Source organism: Dendrobates tinctorius, unplaced genomic scaffold (genome assembly GCF_039654945.1).
Source record: "Dendrobates tinctorius isolate UK_male_01 unplaced genomic scaffold, ASM3965494v1 ptg000108l, whole genome shotgun sequence".
Classification (NCBI taxonomy): Eukaryota; Metazoa; Chordata; class Amphibia; order Anura; family Dendrobatidae; genus Dendrobates; species Dendrobates tinctorius.
The window spans coordinates 1,179,306-1,185,873 of record NW_027361776.1 but is presented as its reverse complement, the minus strand read 5'-3'; the positions used below and the strand labels follow the sequence as shown (position 1 = coordinate 1,185,873).

Here is a 6,568-nt window from a genome sequence, read left to right as displayed (position 1 = left end):
AAAAACATCAAAAATTTCAGTCCTGCACGATTCTACCAAGAAATGTGTGTTCATTGAAACCGCTGGTTTTTGATAGTTTGGGCCCTATTGAATAATGAATGTTTTGAATTTTCTCCAAAAGTAAAGTAGTTGCAAACTCATCCTTTTAGAAACTTGTTTGGGCTGTTGAGAGGAGTAAAAAACCATCAAAAATTTCAATCCTGCATGATTCTACCAAGAAATGTGATTCTTCATTCAAAACCTGATTTTTGCTATTCGGCTCTATTGAATAATTAATGTTTTGAATTTTCTCCAAAAGTAAAGTAGTTGCAAACTCATCCTTTTAGAGACTTGTTTGGGCTCATGAGAGGAGTAGAAAAATATCAAAAATTTCAGTCATGCACGATTCTACCAAGAAATGTGTGTTCATTCAAACCGCTGGTTTTTGATATTTTGGGCCCTATTGAATAATGAATGTTTTGAATTTTCTCCACAAGTAAAGTAGTTGCAAACTCATCCTTTTAGAAACTTGTTTGGGCTGTTGAGAGGAGTAAAAAACCATCAAAAATTTCAATCCTGCATGATTCTACCAAGAAATGTGATTCTTCATTCAAAACCTGATTTTTGCAATTGGGCTCTATTGAATAATGAATGTTTTGAATTTTCTCCAAAAGTAAAGTAGTTGCAAACTCATCCTTTTAGAGACTTGTTTGGGCTCATGAGAGGAGTAGAATAGCTTACTCACCGATAACGGTGTTTCTCAGAACCCATGACAGCACCACGGAGAGAGGGGATCCGCCCTTCAGGGACAGGAACCTACAGATAAAAAGGGCGGTACCTCTCCTCCGCCTTCAGTTGGTTACAGAGCATCAGAGGGTCTCCAGGTTAGTTAGACAACAGAAATATATGCATAACATTATAATATTGCTTATTATCAGAAGCACCGTGTCTAAATGGAAACACTCTACTAACAGTAAAACGTGCCCACCACACTCGTGAAGGGGAGGGGAATAAGCGGGTGCTGTCATGGGTTCTGAGAAACACCGTTATCGGTGAGTAACTAAGCTATTCTCCCTCACCCATGACAGCACCACGGAGAGAATTACAGAGATTGGTAGCTTAGGGAGGGACCACCGCCTGAAGGACCCTACTCCCGAAGGTCAGGTCAGACGTAGAGGCTAGATCTAATCTATAGTGCCTAAAAAAGGTCGAAGGTGATGACCAGGTGGCCGCCTTACAGATTTTTTCTATTGATACCTCAGATCTTTCAGCCCATGAGGTCACCATTACTCCTGTGGAATGGGCTCTCAACCCTTCCGGAATGGTATTTTCACTGGATGAATATGCCAGGGCAATCGCATCCCTTATGCACCTTTCCAGGGTACTCTTAGATGCTTTGAGTCCCTTCCAAGGTCCCTGAAAACACACAAGGAGAGAGCCTTCCTTCCTACATTTCTTGGTGGCCTCTAGATACTGCACTAGGCACCTCATCACGTCTAAGGTGTGGAATTTGTCTTCTCCCTTCTTTTTAGGATTTGGGCAGAATGAAGGAAGGACTACCTCTTGGGACTTATAGAAGTGTGATGACACTTTGGGTAGATATGCCAGGTCAGGCTTTAAAATGACCCTATCATCTAGAATCTTTGTGAAAGGTGGCCCTACTGATAAAGCTTGCATATCGCTCACTCTGCGAGCTGATGTTAGCGCCAAAAGAAGCACTGTTTTTAACGACAGGATTCTTAGGGATGCTGAGTGAATAGGTTCGAATGGAGGGCCTGTTAGCGTGGATAGTACAAGATTTAGATCCCATGATTGTAATCTTTGATTAGCTATCGGCCCGGATCTGGATACGGCCTTAGTAATCTGTCACCCAGGGATTACCTACCACATTATGGTTATAAAGGTGCCCAAGGCCTCTACTTGTACCTTTAATGTGTTGACCGCTAGACCCTGTTCTAGGCCCTTTTGTAGAAATTCTAGGATTTTGTCAATGTGAACCTCATCCTGAACCTTTACCTCCGAAGTGGATAAGAATTTTTTCTCTCTTTTTTTTTTTTTTTTGAGTGTAGTTATCAGGTTCTCTGAAATTCCTCTGTCTCTCATCAGTGCCCTCTCAAATTCCATGCTGTTAAATGGAATCTCCCTGCCTGAGGGTGTAACACCGGCCCCTGCGATAGCAGGTCCAGGAGATCTGGGAGGATCCATGGGTTGGTTAGAGAGAATATTCTTAGCCAGGAGAACCAGGTTCTTTTGGGCCAGAAGGGGGCTATTAAAATCATTCCTGCCCCATCCTCCCTGACTTTTCTTAACACTGCTGGGATCAGCATGATCGGGGGAAAGGCATATGTTAGGCCCCATGTCCATGGGAGTATGAAGGCGTCCAGAGCTAGAGGATTCCCCCTGGGGTCTATGGAGCAGAAAGTTTCCACTTTTTGTTTCTGAAGTCAGCAAACAGATCTATGCCCGGGTCCCCCCACATTTTTACAATCTGCCGAAAAATGGACCGCTTTAGGACCCATTCCCCTTGTCATAATTGGGAGCGACTTAGAAAGTCTGCCCTTTGATTCTCCGTGCCCCGGATGTGTAGTGGTGACAGAGATAGCAGGTTTGCCTCTGCTAATTTGAGGACTCTGGAGAATGTTTCCATTAGGGCTCGGGACCTGGTTCCCCCCTGATGATTTATATATGCTATTGTGACTCGATTGTCCGAAATATGCGGACATGATGACCCCGGAGCAGGGGTAAGAAGTGTACTAATGCGTAGCCCACTGCTAAGAGCTCTCACTGGTTCGAGGAGGCTTCTAATTCTTGAACTCCCCACGTACCCTGGGCCACTTCGTTGTTCATGTGTGCTCCCCACCCTGTGGGACTGGCATATGTGGTAGCTATGTGTGTTATTTTTTGTTACCCAGGGGATCCCTTTGGAAGGGTTGTCTTGGCTTTTCCACCAGGTTAGGGAATGAGTAGTTTTTGAATTTAGGGTAATACGACCCTCTAGGTGTCCCCCTACTGCAGACTAGTTGGCTAGTACATCCCACTGTAGAACTCTCGTGTGTAACTGAGCCCATTGGACTGCTGGCAGGCAGGCGGAGCGAGAACCTAGTCGTGACATCGCTTTTCTTAATGTCATGGAGGGATTTTGGATGGCTCTTGTTACAATTTGAGCGATTTTCTCCTTCTTGCGGTCTGGGAGGCGGCACTCTTGAATGTTTGAGTCCAATATTAGACCCAAGAATTCCTGTACTCTGCTGGGCTCTGATCTTGATTTTTTAGATTCAGGAGCCAGCCCAGGCCTTGCAGAGTGCCCATCACTCTGTCCCCCTGTTCCCAGCGTTTTTGAACCAAGCTGGTTGCTATTAAAAAATAGTCCAGATACGGGATTAATATTATGTCTTGCTCCCTTATATGGGCCATCATCTCTGCCCGTGGAGCTACAGATATTCCGAATGGCAAGGCTCTATACTGGAGTTCTCTTATCTCGCCCTTTATCGAGACAGCTAACCTGAGATATTTCCTGGAGTTTTTGTGAATGGGGATGTGATAATAGGCGTCGCTGAGATCCAACACCGAGATTGGTGGTGGACCTGATTGACTCCAAAAAAATTTTTTTTTTTTAAATTTATAATTGTCTGAAACCTGCCGCCTGGCTTGGTCACCAGGAAAAAGAGGGGAGTAAAACCCCTTGCCCCTTCCCTGCAGGGGAACCTCCTGGAGGGCTCCTTTTTCTACCAGGCTTAGGACTTCGTTTCCTAGGGCTTTCTGCTCTTGCATACTGGATCTTAGCGGAGTCATTACATACTTTTGAGGCGGGAGGGAGAGAAGTTTATCCTTAGGCCCTCCTGGATTAGGGGTTTACTGTCCATGGGTTGTTTGATATTCTTTTCCAGGCTGGGAGAAAAAAGGGTTAACCTTCTCCCCACCCTGAGCAAACTGTCACCTAGAGGGCTTTTTGTCTCAGGACAAGTTGCCGAGGAGGAACCCTCTATCTCTTCTCTTGTCAGCCCACTTTGCTCTCTCGGTGGTCTCCGCAAAAGAAACTTTCTATTCCGAAAGGGCCTCTTAGCTGCATTTGAGAGTGCTGCTGCTTTGGACGATAACCAGACTGAGTCTGCGGATGAGTCCGCTAGGAAGGCAGCCGCTCCCCTTATTACTGGGATAGAGTCTAGGATTTTATCGCTTGGCGTCCCGCTATGGCTGGCCTGAGGTTACCTCCAGCTAACTGCCATGCACCTTTAAGAAAGGTATCTGCCTTTTTATCTAGGGGACCCCTGAGGGTGCCCATGTCCTCAAAGGGGAGGGCAAAATTTTTTTTTTTTTTTTTTTTTTTTGAGGCCTTTGCGACAGCTACATCGAGCTTCGGGCCCCTTTCCTCACAGGGATATTTCCTTTTAAGGGAAGGGACCGTGGTGTTTTTCCTGTCCGGTTTATCCCATTCTTTTTGATTAGACCCCGCACATTTTCATTTAGCGGGAACACTCTCCGCGCCTTTTCTGGCCCAGTCCCCCGAACATTATGTCCTGGACTGTTTTATCCGGCCTAGGGTCCAGCACCCCCATGGTAGACGTTACCGCTTTCACTAGTTTGTCCACCTCGTCTAGGGGGAAGCAGTGACGCCCCTCTGTTTCCTCGTCTGAGGATGAGGAACTGGAATCTGAGGGTTTTGACGTGATTTCTCCCGATGTCGAGGAATCTGACTGGGAAATCACTATTGTGTCTTTCTTTTTTTTTTTTTTTTTGATTTGTCCCTATGCTTAAGGGATATAAGGGCACTCTGACCTCCAATTTAATCGCAGCTTTTAGGTCAGAGGCCAAATCCGGAGTTTCCTAACAGAGGATTTCTTTTGTACATGGTTCCGTTTTTTTTTTTTTTTTTTTTCGCACTCGATGTTTTCTTTGCTTTGGCTTTTGCCCCCGGTGGTCACTGGGGTTATAGCAGTTTTTGGCCCCTGATCATTTGACCATTCCCTTTTCCCATGGGGTCACATGGTCTAGGCAGGTGTTGGTGATAGCGTCTTGTGAAGCCACTGCAGAAACCTGGTGGAGTTACCAGCTGGCTTGAAGCCACTGCTGAAACTGGTGTTGAACTCTGGCTGCCTGGTGTCCGCAGCAGAGTGAGATGGTGAAGGTGGCAGCTGGCTCTGAGGTGTAGAACCACTCTCTCAAGAAATAGGTAGGGGACTAGCACAAGTGGGGCACCCCTTTTCTTTTCCCCTTCTTTCCCTAGTAAGGGAAATGGAACTTTTAATACAATGGTGAACATTCACGAAGATCACTCACCCAAAGGTATGCGGCTGCAGGTATCGATTCGGGAGATGGAGTCAGGTCCTGAATAGGCTGCACTCCTGGTGGCGATTTGCTCCTTGCAGCTGACGTGCTATGCTGCGTGGAGTGACTACTGGAACGACCATCTGTACTGCGTTCTTTTGACGATGATTGTGGTGGTGGTGCTGCTGCTGCTAAAGCTGCTGCCTGGCTTGCTGCTCCTGTTGCTGGTCACTATCCCCTTCAGGATCGCCTCCAGCCTGGAGCGCTTGTGCAGCCACCATTTTAAAATTTCCCGGCTGGCGTCACCGCTCCCATCCTGCACCGCGGTCCCCGGGAGAGCGCTCCTGCGCATGCGCCGGTTCTAGGGACCCGGAAGCCGGCTTCTACTTCCGGGGCGGCCGCCATCTTGGTACACCTCTGTAACCCGGCGCCGCCCGCATGTTTACCGGGTCCCCACGAGCCCCGACTTCCTCTCCGGAGCGGCGGCTCCGGCGTCACTCCCGCCCGCTCACCCGGCAGCCCGCATGGGCCCCAGCAGTGGCGGCTTCGGGCACCGCACCTTCCCGAGGCAGGGGCCTTCCCGCTGCCACCACCGGTCAGGCCGGCCCCGGATCCTGGACACACGAAAGGTACCGTCCTGTGGGTCCCTCCGTCAGGGACAGGAACCCAACTGAAGGCGGAGGAGAGGTACCGCCCTTTTTATCTGTAGGTTCCTGTCCCTGAAGGGCGGATCCCCTCTCTCCGTGGTGCTGTCATGGGTGAGGGAGAAAAATATCAAAAATTTCAGTCCTGCATGATTCTACCAAGAAATGTGTGTTCATTCAAACCGCTGGTTTTTGATATTTTGGGCCCTATTGAATAATGAATGTTTTGAATTTTCTCCAAAAGTAAAGTAGTTGCAAACTCATCCTTTTAGAAACTTGTTTGGGCTGTTGAGAGGAGTAAAAAACCATCAAAAATTTCAATCCTGCATGATTCTACCAAGAAATGTGATTCTTCATTCAAAACGCTGGTTTTGAGTTTGCAACTACTTTACTTTTGGAGAAAATTCAAAACATTCATTATTCAATGGGGCCCAAAATATCAAAAGCCAGCGGTTTGAATGAACACACATTTCTTGGTAGAATCATGCAGGACTGAAATTTTTGATGTTTTTCTACTGCTCTCATGAGCCCAAACAAGTCTCTAAAAGGATGAGTTTGCAACTACTTTACTTTTGGAGAAAATTCAAAACATTCATTATTCAATAGAGCCCAATAGCAAAAATCAGGTTTTGAATGAAGAATCACATTTCTTGGTAGAATCATGCAGGATTGAAATTTTT

General features: G+C 46.8%; 1 long non-coding RNA gene across 1 annotated transcript; it reads right to left on the bottom strand.

The window, feature by feature from the left end:
• Positions 1–4,279: 4,279 nt before the first annotated feature.
• LOC141100795 (uncharacterized) lies at positions 4,280–6,010 on the bottom strand. Its single transcript, XR_012234784.1, has 2 exons — positions 5,054–6,010; positions 4,280–5,013 (listed from the first exon to the last, which is right to left on the bottom strand). It is a non-coding gene; the product is annotated as an uncharacterized lncRNA (long non-coding RNA).
• Positions 6,011–6,568: the final 558 nt, after the last annotated feature.